General features: G+C 40.2%; 1 protein-coding gene and 1 pseudogene across 2 annotated transcripts in view; one reads left to right on the top strand and one right to left on the bottom strand.

Moving 5' to 3' along the window:
- Nucleotides 1–14,299, top strand: part of CAMKK1 (calcium/calmodulin dependent protein kinase kinase 1) — a 454,400-nt gene that overhangs the window by 342,729 nt on the left and 97,372 nt on the right. The window lies entirely within an intron of this gene.
- LOC134593777 (ADP/ATP translocase 2-like) lies at nt 8,434–8,986 on the bottom strand (annotated as a pseudogene).

The following is a 14,299-nucleotide window of genomic DNA, read 5'->3' on the forward strand; positions in this document are numbered from 1 at the left end:
TGCTAAATTCATCGAATTCCTTAACCAAACAGCATTATTGTACTACAGGATTTGAAAGAAATAAGAATGACCTCAATGCATGCTGCCAATTTACATTTTCCCAACCTAGACTCAATTCCATGAAACTTTCTATTGGTCTTGATTGAGTTCAGAATGGGATTCATTGATAAAAAAAAAAAGAAGGGTGATAATGGGTACCCCTCACGTGTTCCAATAGACATGCCTCACCAGGCAAAAAATAATAGGGGTTTAGTTACAGTATATGATCATACATTGCATAAGCTTGCCACAATGTCCATGTACCCTATTCTTGGTAGGTCCTACTCTAGCAGCCTAATGCCTGCATTTATAAGATTAAATTACTTAGCCTTGACCTACAGAGTGTCCCAGCAGGAAGTATTTCCCAACTAAGTGGATTAAAGTGTGTGTTCCATTGGCACCTATCTATTACTATTTGTACCATTTCTATAGTACTGCAGTATTATTTGTTAATTTTAAGATCTATACATCAGAAGATACTTTTTTTTTACGTATGTAAATTGTCAGAATATCCTCCTTTTCAGAATAATAATGCATGTGGTAAAGTATGTCCTACGGGTTAGGTCTTGGCAGAATTGACTTAAGGAATTTTCCTTATTAGTTAAAGCCAATATAGGCTCTAACTAACAAAACTGTCAAAGAGATTTATTCCAATTGCAGAATTTTAGTTTGCAATATAAATCTGTCTTTATGCCACCCTCTAGAGATAATGACATTGAACCTTTTTATCTCTTTGGTACATATTGAAGTATCTAAAGTCTTGCATAAGCCCCATTTTTTTCCTGGGATGGCTCAAATTGTCTGTAGCTGATCAATGTTTCCTTAAAGCACTTCAATCCAATACGGATCTAACAATTAAACCTGCAGACAAGGTTGGAGCGATCGTTGTGTTAAATACAACTGATTATGCGACAGAAGTAGTCAGGCAGCTATCCGATACCAGTACGTATATCCAAGTCCCCTCTGATTATACCAGTGACATTATAGGACATATTACAGACATAGTCAGGCTATAGAAGATAACCTTATTAATTCTAATTTATCCTCCTTTATAATTAACATAGAACTTGTCATTCCTACAATCTACGTGTTACCCAAAATCCATAAGGCTTTAATTAACCCGGCCTGGTGGGCCTTTTATCACTGGGATTAATTCAGCCCTGTCCCCATTGTCCATCTTCCTCAAAGTGTCTAAATCTTTTCTTTTACAGATAGAATTCTATTTGCGTGGCACCAGGGATTTTTCTTTTGAAATACAGATTACTGAATGTGTCATATTTGACATTGACAGCTTGTATACATCAATTCAAATTAAGAGGGTATGCAAGCAATGTCTAAAGCTTTTACCAGATTACAGATCGGTAACTCCCAAAAATACTTTCATATGTCCTTATTACATATTCTTATGTAACAAAATTTCGTTTTTTTTGGGCAACTTCTACATGCAGGTGCGGGGTACTGCGATGGGCTTGAACGTAGCACTCACATTTGCGTATATTTTCATTAATCATTTTGAAGAATATTTGACATATCCTCATCAATTATTCTGTAACCACATACGTTATTGGATTCGCTATGTGGTATGTTCAAGTCCTTCAAGAACTTCTGAGTTGAGTTTATTCTCACATGAGATTCAATTCACCATGGCCTTTGACCCTTAAAGTAGTTACTTTCTGGACACTACAATCTACAAGAAAGGATCAAAATTAACCACTGACCTGTAAAGCAAACCAACAGATTGGAACACATTAATGCGATTTGAAAGTGCCCACCCATATAATCTGCTGCGTGCAAACTGTATATGGTTAAATATATTGTAACCCAGGACAAAGAATGCTCACTAAGATTATGAGAGATGGTTGAGAATTTTTTTTAGAGGGGTATACTACTAGACTCATCTTTGAGAAATTGTCCACCGTATGAAATATTGATAGGAAGGATTTTTTACAGCCTAAGCCAAGAACGATCGAACCTGGTAAGTCATTAGGGACTACACTCACATTTGTCAGCTATTTTGGCACACGTTCCAAGATGATACAAAAAATCCTTGGAAACTATTGGCATATCTTCCAATGGGCAAATCCAGACATTACTAACTTCAAAAAGCCACCCATGATGACTTCCAAGAGATGTCTCTCCTTGACCGATTGGTTCATGCAGAGTTTAAGCCAAACCTTCAATCCAAACAAAACCGTAAGTTTTAAAATCTGTAAGTCTACCTTTGGCAAATTTCCTATGCTTAAACTGTAGTTCTTGTAACTCTGTCATAAAAGGTCAGGAAAGTCACATACAATGTTGCATTTGGAACTTCTATACATGTGAATAATTTTTAGTTGTGTATTTAAATCAAATGCCTATGCCATTTCACATATGTTTGGAAGATCGCTTATTTAAACTCCGATCCCTTAGGGTGTTACTTGTAATCTAATGGGTATTTAAACTGCACGTTGTATTTTGGAAACTAGTTCTTGAAAAATACCCTGAAGTCAGATCGAATCGCTGCCGGTTCCACACAGACCATCTTCCTCAAGGCATGCCACCTTTTTCCCAGCATCTTACAAGTTTTGCTTGTTTGTTACATGTTCTTCAAGATTTAATTGTATAGCTTTATCAATAACAGTGGAAATATCCTCCTTTGAAGGAAAGTATTTTACTTGCTTTTAATTTTAGCGAAGTGAAGGTCAGTTTTAAATAATGTAGAAACAAAATCTGCCTTCAGAGACATGTATGTCTATATTATATAATATTACATTTTACAATGTTTTACTTTCCTTAAACTCGTACAATGAAATGATCACTTTGTACTAAATAAACATAATCTGCTTTTCAAACAAAATGTAGAAAAACCTCTATAAAGATTTATCACCCTGAAGCTACTGCCCTACTTAATTCTGTTGTAGAGCAAAATAAGACATTAATAAACATTAGTCTCTGTGTTAAGTAAAGTAGTTCAAATGGAATAGAGCATCTTGTGAGATGTGGTCTTGGGGCCTTAAATAGTTTGCCTATGATTAATAGGAGTTACATTTCCAGGGACCCGCTGCTATTTGCAGTTGCCTATATTTGAATTCGCTAATCTCCCAACATTGGGAGAAGCAGTGCGATTGTTTTACCAACTTGATGTTCGTAAACCATTCATCCTTTGATCTTCTTAGTGGTTTGTTGTGTATCCTGAGCTCCATGGTGGCATTATTTTCCCAATAATACATGATTCACTGTTATGTTTCCTCTATGTATTTAATGTATACAATGATAATGAATGTGTAAAAATGCTAAATATACATGTACTACAAAGGCATATATAGTAAATATTATAATACATTGATGTATAGGAGACTAAAAAGTGAGAATAGGTGAGAATGCAAAAGAGGAAAAAGATGGGGGGATAAATCAAAGTAGTCCATCTCAAGAAAAGTCTACTATAGAGTAGGCACAAAGGGAAAATAAAATGCTAAAAGGCAAGTGCTCATCATAAATGTGCATAAGGAAAATTCAACAAGTCTTAAAGGGACTTTCAGAGTTCAACAAAACTTTGATATGTGTTAGCCTATTATTTATGGCATATTTTCAACATTGCTCAAATAAATTTAGTTTTGTTTAAAAAGAAAAGCCATCGTTGTGCAACATAACCTTATCCCCTAAGCAATGCCCTATTTTTACTAAATGTGTTTCTCTCTCTTGCCCCTGTTTCTCTGTACATATGCTGTGTTTTGCTGTCCATGTACAATAACCTCTCAATGCTTTCCTATTGGAAAGCATTGGATTGGCTGAGATTATTAAAGGCAAAAGAGTGGGGTCAGGGGCTAAATAGTGTTATTACAACTATAGTGTCAGGAATACACGTTTGTTCCTTTACGTGCATGGTTTTAGTTAAGACTTGAATTAACCTACCATTGTTTAACCTCTCTGGCAGTTTGATTATGTCAGTATTTTTGAATGTTAAAACGGTACATTGTTTTCTATTCATATTGTAGGCTTGTAATTCTTAGGAATAACTCACTTAAATCTGTCAAAACAAGAGTCTAGTAGAAATCCCAGGTGTAAAGGATCCTGCTATCCGTGCAGCGCTGATCCTTGTAGCGTCTCCCGAAATCCAAGCTGAAAAAAGAGTGAAGTAGTGATTATAGCTCCCAATTCCCCAAACATGAGTCGAGACTTCATGAAGGGGTAAAACGAATGTGTTTATTGATGGCCAAACTCAGCCCTTTTATGATGGTCTTCCAGCAAGGACACTCCCACATGGGACCTTGTGGAAGACTGAAACAGAATATACAGAACAAATCACTGTACTTTACAAATATTACACACACCCACAGGAAGAGTGTAACCCCTCCTCTCTATTCTGGAGATAATTAACTTAAGTGGTTGTAGAGAACCTAATTATCTCCGGGCAGAGAGAAACATGTGCTTTTTACCTTTTAACAAAACTGTATTAAAATCAATAACTCATGTTTCGCTGAACGAAGTCCCCATGTTCCACACACCCCCAGATAGCTTGGATCTGAGCGCATATTATAGGCGAATAGCGCTCAGATCCCATGAACACAGTTCTCAATAACGTCGAGTAAAGTTTCACCAGCTGTCTGTGCAAATGTACCCGAAAAGAGTTCCAGAGTATCGACGACAAACTACCGCTGAGTATTCGGCGATTTAAAATGGCCGCCGCCACGTGTTCGGCAAACGAACGCCGGCCACCCAGGCATTTGACAATTCTTTTTTTTTAACAGAATGTAGGCATTGCTCAAGAAGATGCCTGAAGATCTTCTTGTAGTACTTCTTTTGCCGTTTCCTCATTGGTGGGTATAATGTCATTGCTTGGTCTGCTTCGTCGACACCTCCCATGGTGTTATTGTAGTCTCACTACTTTTGGCTTCATGATTTCTTTCACACCTTTCGTGCGTACTATAACAGTGGAGGTATTATGACTGTACTCATTAGGCACACATCTTTCTTGTCACGCCATCACAGTGCCATAATTTTGCCTTTTTGCCAGGCAACCATTTCTCCAGTCTTCAGCTTCTAGTTGCCAAACATTGTCGGCATGTCGCGCCGGTTAGCCCTAAGGGTTCCAGAGGCATCTGTTTTGTTTTGCAGAAGAAACTCCTAAAGTTCTGAAGACGTATCAAATTTGTCGGTTGTTACACAATAGCCCTGATTTAGCAATGGCGCAATGAGTGAAAGAAAGGAAGATGTTGCCATTTTGTATTGCTGTATTTTGGATTGAATTTTGTTCCTTTTCCAGTGTAAATTACTGAATTCCAAATGTAGCCAATTGACGATTCGCATAGCATGTAGTATTTTACGCCAAATCATGCTCTCTTTGATGCAATATATTGTACCCAACTTAGCCTTCCCTTGTAGGCCATTATACTTTCATCTATGCTGATATCTCTTTCTGGCACATAGCTCCATTGGAAATTCTTTAGAATCATTTGAGATACTTCCCAAATTCTCTTTAGTTTTGGTGCAGTAGTTTTGATGAATAGTTTCATCAAATTCTTCGTTGCTTTTTAAGTGTAAAAAATTAATGATCAGGGAAAATCTGTACTCTGACATGACCGTACCAAAGAATGGAGTGGCAAGTAATTTATTAGTTGTCCAATACCACTTCTGCAGGGGTTTCCCCACCACTCCGTGAAGTATTATTCGTCTCCGAAATTTCCAAATGTCATCTTTGGTCCCTGGTTCCCACGTTCTGCTTCTTGAAAACTTCCGGTGCAGAGTAGCTAATTGTTGCTCTTTGTACTGGTTTGTCTCAGTAACTATTTGTTCAATAATCTCATCGGTCAGAAATAATTGTAAGTATGCCAAGGGGTTGTTGTGTTCAACGTTTTTCATACCAGACGCTCCAGCAAATGGGAATCTTGGGGCTGCTGCCTGATCTGTACCACAGTCAATTGAGCACCAAGTTCCCACATCACTGAGCTCAATCACTGTCGTCACTTTGTGTCTGACTAATTTTCCCATGAATCACTATCGCTCAATTCTGCAAGTGATTCTAATTCATTATCGCGTTTTTGCTAGCTGGTCTAAAACCACTTTTGACCTAAAGGGACGCTTTTTGGATGCCATAGATGTTCTCAAGTTTCCAGGCAGAAAGAATGGTAAAAGTGCAGGCAGGACACTGGACAAAGCACTGGGACAAAACTGAGGTGAAAAGGTTTGATACAGTAATGTAATCCTAACAGATTACACTGTATTACAATGTATTGTGTGTGTATATGTATGTTTACTTTTTTGAAACCGGCGCTCACAGGGAAGGGAACCAGGAAGACTGATGCCGGCATCAGGCAGAGGGCACTGCGGGAGGACACCAGGGACTCGTAGGGACAAGGTAAGTGATACTACAGTGTAACCCCGAGCGTTACTCTGGGTTACAGATTTTGGTACTAAAAATTAACCCCGAGCCACACTCGGGATTACCGCCAGGGAGGTTAATTGAGATATCATATCTTAAAACCATATATTACATGATGGATGATGTATTCCATGATTTATTCTCCATAATGTATGTTTTGCCTAACACCATACAATACCAAGGCCTCTTAAAGGGACACTATAGTCACCCAGACCACTTCAGCTCAATGAAGTGGTCTGGGCGCCAGATCCCCCAGGTTTTAACCCTTCAGATGTAAACATAGCAGTTTCACAGAAACTGCTATGTTTACATTGCAGGGTTAATCCAGCCTCTAGTGGCTGTCTTCCTGACAGCCGCTAGAGGAGCCCCTGTAATGATATTGATGTTACAAATTTTGGAGTCCAGTAGCCAGATCAACAATGTTTTCTGCCAGAGGTAGCCACTTGTTACCCAGGTGGTTGAGCCCCTGAGCCTTGAGTGGCCGTCTGGTCTTAAGCAGAGATGGGAGACTGGAACAGAAAGATGATAATCGTAGTGAGGCAAGCCAAGGTCAGTGGGAAAGAGAAAATTCTAAATTCAGCAACAGGTAGGAGAAATAGGAAGAAGCTTGATTAGAGAGTACAGGAACCACAATAATCTGGCAAAGGTACAGAGACAATAGCTCTGCTGCAATTTAGATAAACCCCTTTGGTTTGCCTTAATATCCATGATAAATGACTGATATAATATTTAGGATACTTTGGTAACAAGGATCAATAAACGTTCACATTGCGGTTAGGCGTATATTTATATTTATTAAATTCCCTGGGAAGAACTTGTAAATCTCGAGTAGCACAGTTTATTCATGGTGTCACATAGTCTCATAAATAAGATTGCCCGTGTTTAGTTTTACCACATGCTAAAGATAAGGATGTGATGGGTGGTATGTGTTTGAGCATGCAAACAATATTTTTACAGTGTTACCACCAGCAACATTCATTTAGTTCAGTAGTCTCGCTCTCGCTTACTGATTAACATAAATACATTTTTGTGTATTGCCTTATAGCTTTTGAAACTGAAAATAGAACAGTGTTATTGCTAAGCTGCTGGTTTGCTGACTAGACTTCGTTGATAATGTATGTTGAATAATTTTCACATACTAGATGATGGGAGGGTACCGCTACATAGTATTCAGCAAAACCAAGTGGATCCCACTTGTCCTTGAAGAGTTTCAAGCTTCAGTTCTAACTGAGGACAGCGCAAAGGGCAGAGACTTTTCGCAGCAAGTTAATGCAGACAGACTCTTTATATATGCATATATTTAACCACCAAAAATCTGTTACCTTTATCTTGTACAAACCCATTTTTCATGAAATCAGTGACTTATGTGATTTCATGAAAATATCTATATTTAAATCCATTTACATATTGCTTTACTTTTTATTTTTTTTGATGGGCCATATACATTTTAATTTGTTCAAACAAAAATGCATTTTACCCAATATAGCTCAGACACTGACCAAGCATTTATATTGTTATTTAAGAGGTAGGAAATCTGATTTCACAGCAATAACTATATAACACTGCAATTTAAGTCTGCTCTGCTGGACAGGTCACTTCTTATGTTATTCTGAAAAAATAAAACCTCAGACAATCATTGTAGAGTAAGCACTGACTTTGGTTCGACTGATATAGATTTTAAAATTGGACTGCAAGAGATTTGCACTTACAGAAGCCAATAGTCTTCCTAGAGTCATCCCACATTATCCCTGGCCATAACTCAGCACACTATCACAGCAATAGCCAGCAATGCAGTTTCTAGTAACCAGGACAGCTTATATGGTTATGTACAATATAGCAAACAGTGTAAGTTACTAGATTTAATCTATTACCATTGTGCTGTACTAGAAAGAAATCCGCTATAACTCAATGCAAACAGGCAAACAAACTTGTATTTTAAACTTCTTTAACTTGACGGGCAAAAAGTTGTATTAGATAGTGCATTCACACAAGAATAGCCAGAGATCGATCCGCATTTTTATAGATTTTTTTTATTTTTATTTGTAAATGATAATGCCCTGAACAGATACATTGAAACCTTGGTAAAGGCCTTTAATACCATCGGATTTGGAGATCTTGACTAAGCAGTCACCAAGGCCCTTGAACTCACGATCAGCACCAGCCTTGCCAACATCAGCAGCCAGCCGTGTTCTGGCAAAGTCAAGAGGGTAGACAAAGCAGAGGGAAGTGGCACCAGCAGCACCACCAGATGCCAGGTTACCAGCAAAGTAGCGCCAGAACTGGGTCCTCTTATCAACATTGTCCAAGAAAATCTGCTTGTACTTGTCCTTAAAGGCGAGGTTGAGTGCCTGAGTTGGGAAATATCGGATCACGTTGGCAAGGTTACCACGCCAGAAAGACAGGAAACCTTGTTTCACAGTCCATAATGCCCTTGTACTGCTTGTCAACGGTAATCTGTTTGCTTGCATGCTGGACTTGCAGGACAAGCTTGACCCTTTTAATGGGGGCTACAGCAGTCTTGGAGATGGCAGAAGCCACACCGCTGGCCAGGAAGTCCTTGGCGAATGAGATGGCCACGTCGCTCATGGTGATTTGTCACTTCAGTCGCTTAGTGGCTTCTGCTGCAGCACTAAAAGTTCTGAGGGCTGGGCTACATATTGCTTTTCATGTTACATTTGTCACACAAAAACAATGAGCAGTCTTGCTAGGAGTAGCAAGTATACATGTGTATATCTATAGAAAATTGGGCAGACTAAATGGGGTGAATGTGTGTCATCGCATTCTATGTTCCTATACTGCATTCAGAAAGTATTCACATCTGTGGCTACATCTCACATCAATCTGCACTGCCAATAACTTGATGGTTACTCTGGGTGAGCTTCAAAGATCATGTGTGGAGATGGTAGAAACTTGCAGAAGGTAAACCATCAGTGCAACACTTCACTTTACTGATCTTTATAAAAGACTGGTCAGACAGAAGCCTCTCCTCACTGCAGGAGACATGGATGCCTGCTTGAAATTAGCACAAAAAAGGGGAACTACAGGGCTCTGACTATGAGAAACAAGATACTCTGGTCTGATGAAACAAAGATTGAACTATTTGGACCCAATTCAAAGTGTCCTGTTTGGAGGAAATCAAGTATTGCTTAGGACATGAGCATTCATGATGCCATCCCAGCTTTCAATCATGATGGTAGCATCGTGCTTTGAGGGCGATATTCAATGACAGCCACAGGAGCCTTTTCAGGGTTGAGGGAAAGCTGAACGCAACAAAATACAAAGATATCCTTGATGAAAATCTGGTCTAGAGCACTTACACTGGCCTGAGGGTTCACCTTTCAACAGGGCAAAAACCCTCTGTGAATGTCCATGAGTTGCTAAGCCAGAGTCCGGACTTCAATCAAACATCTCTGAAGGGACCCGAAAACTGCTATCCATAGACTGGCCTCATCAAGTCTGACAGAGCTTGGGAAGATCTGCAAAGATAAATGGCAGAAACTACCTTATGGGTCTGAGTCAGTGATGTACTAAGGGAGGTGGTTGGTCCACACAGGGTGACAGGCTGCAGTGTGCTGTGCACCCCCTCCTGCCAGAGCAGACACCTGTCTACTGGTGAGTTGCTTACGGGGGTGTTATGCAGAAGGTGCCTTACCTACCACTTACCTGGAGCTGGATAAGGTGAAAAGCCTAAGGAGCTGCTGTTGACTCCCTACACTGATTTCCCTGCTTCGTTGCCTGCCCTATACTGTTGCTGGATCTGAGATATGATGTTACCCTCACCTCTATAACAGTACAGAGCAGCTGGGAAATCAGTACACAAAGATTGGTCCCAGTAGCTCCCAACTGGGCTACAGCCTAACTGTCAAGGTAATTGTATTATTCGTTAAAATAAACATTATGTGTGTGTATATATTTGTGGGTACATGAATGTATGTGTCAGTGCTTGTATAAGAGTGTGTGTGTGTGTGTGTATATATATATATATTTTTTTTTTATTATTTTTTTCATAGTACACATTGACATTCATACACACACGCATGGACACATATATGATCTATCTCAATGTGTGGGTCTGCTCATATATGTAACAACAAAGGGAGTTAGAGATGATGCAGAGGGAGACAACAAACATGTTTTTTTCCTTTTTTTTATTTTTATTTTACAGTTTTGAGTGTCGGAGTGGGGGGCCAAAATACAGGGAGTGCAGAATTATTAGGCAAATTAGTATTTTGACCACATCATCCTCTTTATGCATGTTGTCTTACTCCAAGCTGTATAGGCTCGAAAGCCTACTACCAATTAAGCATATTAGGTGATGTGCATCTCTGTAATGAGAAGGGGTGTGGTCTAATGACATCAACACCCTATAGCTTTTGGAAAGACTTGTCTTTACCCGTGTGTCTCACTTCCTTAATTCCAACTCTCTCCTTGACCCTCTTCAGTCTGGCTTCCGCCCTCTCCACTCTACTGAGACCGCTCTTATCAAAGTGACTAATGACCTAATCTCCGCTAAATCCAAAGGTCACTACTCCATATTAATTCTCCTTGACCTCTCTGCTGCCTTTGACACAGTTGATCATGCTCTCCTCCTTCAAACTCTTCAATCACTCGGTCTCTGTGACTCTGTCCTCTCTTGGTTTTCCTCCTATCTCTCCCAACGCTCATTTAGTGTCTCCTTTTCCAAGGATACCTCCTCCCCTCGCCCTGTCTCGGTTGGAGTTCCCCAAGGCTCTGTCCTTGGTCCCCTTCTATTTTCTATTTATACTGCCTCTCTTGGAAAACTTATTGCCTCTTTTGGATTCAACTACCACCTGTACGCTGATGACACTCAGATATACCTCTCCTCACCGGACCTCTCCCCGGCCGTCCTGCAACGTGTCACTGCTTGCCTCTCTTCCATCTCTGACTGGATGTCGTCACGCTTTCTCAAACTTAACCTCTCTAAAACTGAACTCCTTGTCTTTCCTCCTCCTAATACTGATCCTCCTCTCTCACTCTCCCTTCAAGTCAGTGATATCCACATGAGTCCATCCCTACAAGCGCGCTGTCTTGGCGTCATACTTGACTCTGGTCTCACCTTTGAGTCTCACATCCAGTTTGTTGCCAAGTCCTGTAGGTTCCAACTCAAAAACATAGCCCGCATCCGCCCCTTTCTTACGCAAGATGCTACCAAGGAGCTTGTCCATGCTCTAGTAATTTCCCGCATGGATTACTGTAACCCTCTCCTGATTGGTCTCCCCAAAAGCCGTACTGCCCCGCTACAGTCCGTAATGAATGCTGCAGCTAGACTGATTTTCCTATCCAGTCGGTCCTCTCACACCTCGCCCCTCTGCCAGTCCTTACATTGGCTCCCTGTATCCTATAGGAGTCAATTCAAAGTGCTAACCCATACATTTAAAGCACTGAACAATTCCAGCCCCTCTTATATCTCTTCACTGATCCAGAGGTATGCCCCTCCTCGTACCCTCCGCTCTGCCCGCGACCACCTCCTGACCGCTGCTCGCACCCGTACGGCCAACTCACGCTTGCAGGACCTCTCACTGGCGGCTCCTCTCCTATGGAATAACTTGCCTACTGCCATCAGACTCTCCCCTAGTCTTCAATCATTTAAGAAGGGCCTTAAATCCCATCTCTTCAGGAAAGCGTATGGCCTCCCAGAGTAATCTCTCCCTTACATACCTGTCTCTTGCTCTCCTATGGGATAGTGCTTTGCTCTCTCCTCCAGCTCTGCTTCACTCCTACTTGATATTTCCTATCCTAATGTTTCTAATACCCCACCTCCTATAGACTGTAAGCTCATTTGAGCAGGGTCCTCTTCAACCTATTATTCCTGTAAGTTTTCTTGTAATTGTCTTATTTATTGTTGCATCCCCCCCCCCTCTCAAAATATTGTAAAGCGCTACGGAATCTGTTGGCGCTATATAAATGGCAATAATAATAATAATAATAATAATAATATCAGGTGTGCATAATTATTAGGCAACTTCCTTTCCTTTGGCAAAATGGGTCAAAAACTTGACAGGCTCAGAAAAGTCAAAAATAGTGAGATATCTTGCAGAGGGATGCAGCACTCTTAAAATTGCAAAGCTTCTGAAGCGTGATCATCGAACAATCAAGCGTTTCATTCAAAATAGTCAACAGGGTCGCAAGAAGCGTGTGGAAAAACCAAGGCGCAAAATAATTGCCCATGAACTGAGAAAAGTCAAGCGTGCAGCTGCCAAGATGCCACTTGCCACCAGTTTGGCCATATTTCATCACTGGAGTGCCCAAAAGCACAAGGTGTGCAATACTCAGAGACATGGCCAAGGTAAGAAAGGCTGAAAGACGACCACCACTGAACAAGACACACAAGCTGAAACGTCAAGACTGGGCCAAGAAATATCTCAAGACTGATTTTTCTAAGGTTTTATGGACTGATGAAATGAGAGTGAGTCTTGATGGGCCAGATGGATGGGCCCGTGGCTGGATTGGTAAAGGGCAGAGAGCTCCAGTCCGACTCAGACGCCAGCAAGGTGGAGGTGGAGTACTGGTTTGGGCTGGTATCATCAAAGATGAGCTTGTGGGGCCTTTTCGGGTTGAGGATGGAGTCAAGCTCAACTCCCAGTCCTACTGCCAGTTTCTGGAAGACACCTTCTTCAAGCAGTGGTACAGGAAGAAGTCTGCATCCTTCAAGAAAAACATGATTTTCATGCAGGACAATGCTCCATCACACGCGTCCAAGTACTCCACAGCGTGGCTGGCAAGAAAGGGTATAAAAGAAGAAAATCTAATGACATGGCCTCCTTGTTCACCTGATCTGAACCCCATTGAGAACCTGTGGCCCATCATCAAATGTGAGATTTACAAGGAGGGAAAACAGTACACCTCTCTGAACAGTGTCTGGGAGGCTGTGGTTGCTTCTGCACGCAATGTTGATGGTGAACAGATCAAAACACTGACAGAATCCATGGATGGCAGGCTTTTGAGTGTCCTTGCAAAGAAAGGTGGCTATATTGGTCACTGATTTGTTTTTGAATGTCAGAAATGTATATTTGTGAATGTTGAGATGTTATATTGGTTTCACTGGTAAAAAGAAATAATTGAAATGGGTATATATTTGTTTTTTGTTAAGTTGCCTAATAATTATGCACAGTAATAGTCACCTGCACACACAGATATCCCCCTAAAATAGCTAAAACTAAAAACAAACTAAAAACTACTTCCAAAAATATTCAGCTTTGATATTAATGAGTTTTTTGGGTTCATTGAGGACATGGTTGTTGTTCAATAATAAAATTAATCCTCAAAAATACAACTTGCCTAATAATTCTGCACTCCCTGTACATTTCTGTTCTGGGTGTCATTAAATCAAGTTACTCCTCTGGTCTGAACACTTATGTCAACACTTATTAAATATATAAAAAGAATCAACACCGTAAAGGAGGAGACTATATTTAACCCCTTAAGGACCAAACTTCTGGATTAAAAGGGAATCATGACATGTCACACGTCATGTGTCTTTAAGGGGTTAAAAAAACAAAAAACAAAAAAAAAACTACCACAACAAGATAAGGCCAGGGACTAATGAAAGTATTTAGAATATTGGGCAGACTAGATGGGCCCAATGGTTCTTATCTGCCGTCACATTCTATGTTTCTATGTCAATGTGCTCTTTCTGCTTTAATATACTTGCAATGGTAAAAAAAAAATCTGGTGTTTCCTTTGTTATTATGGCTTAATGAAAGTAGATTGATGTGGAATAAATAATTCTAACATTTGTAGCATAAGGTTAGAACATTTAAAATATTTAGACCCCTTTATTTTTTTTGATTGTATGGAAAGTGTTACTTTAACCATTTGGAGGAGGGGGACCATTCCGTAGTATAGTTCCTTTCCGGTAATCATGTCAGTACTTTCCATGCA

The sequence above is a fragment of the Pelobates fuscus genome, chromosome 1, assembly GCF_036172605.1.
Source record: "Pelobates fuscus isolate aPelFus1 chromosome 1, aPelFus1.pri, whole genome shotgun sequence".
NCBI lineage: Eukaryota > Metazoa > Chordata > Amphibia > Anura > Pelobatidae > Pelobates > Pelobates fuscus.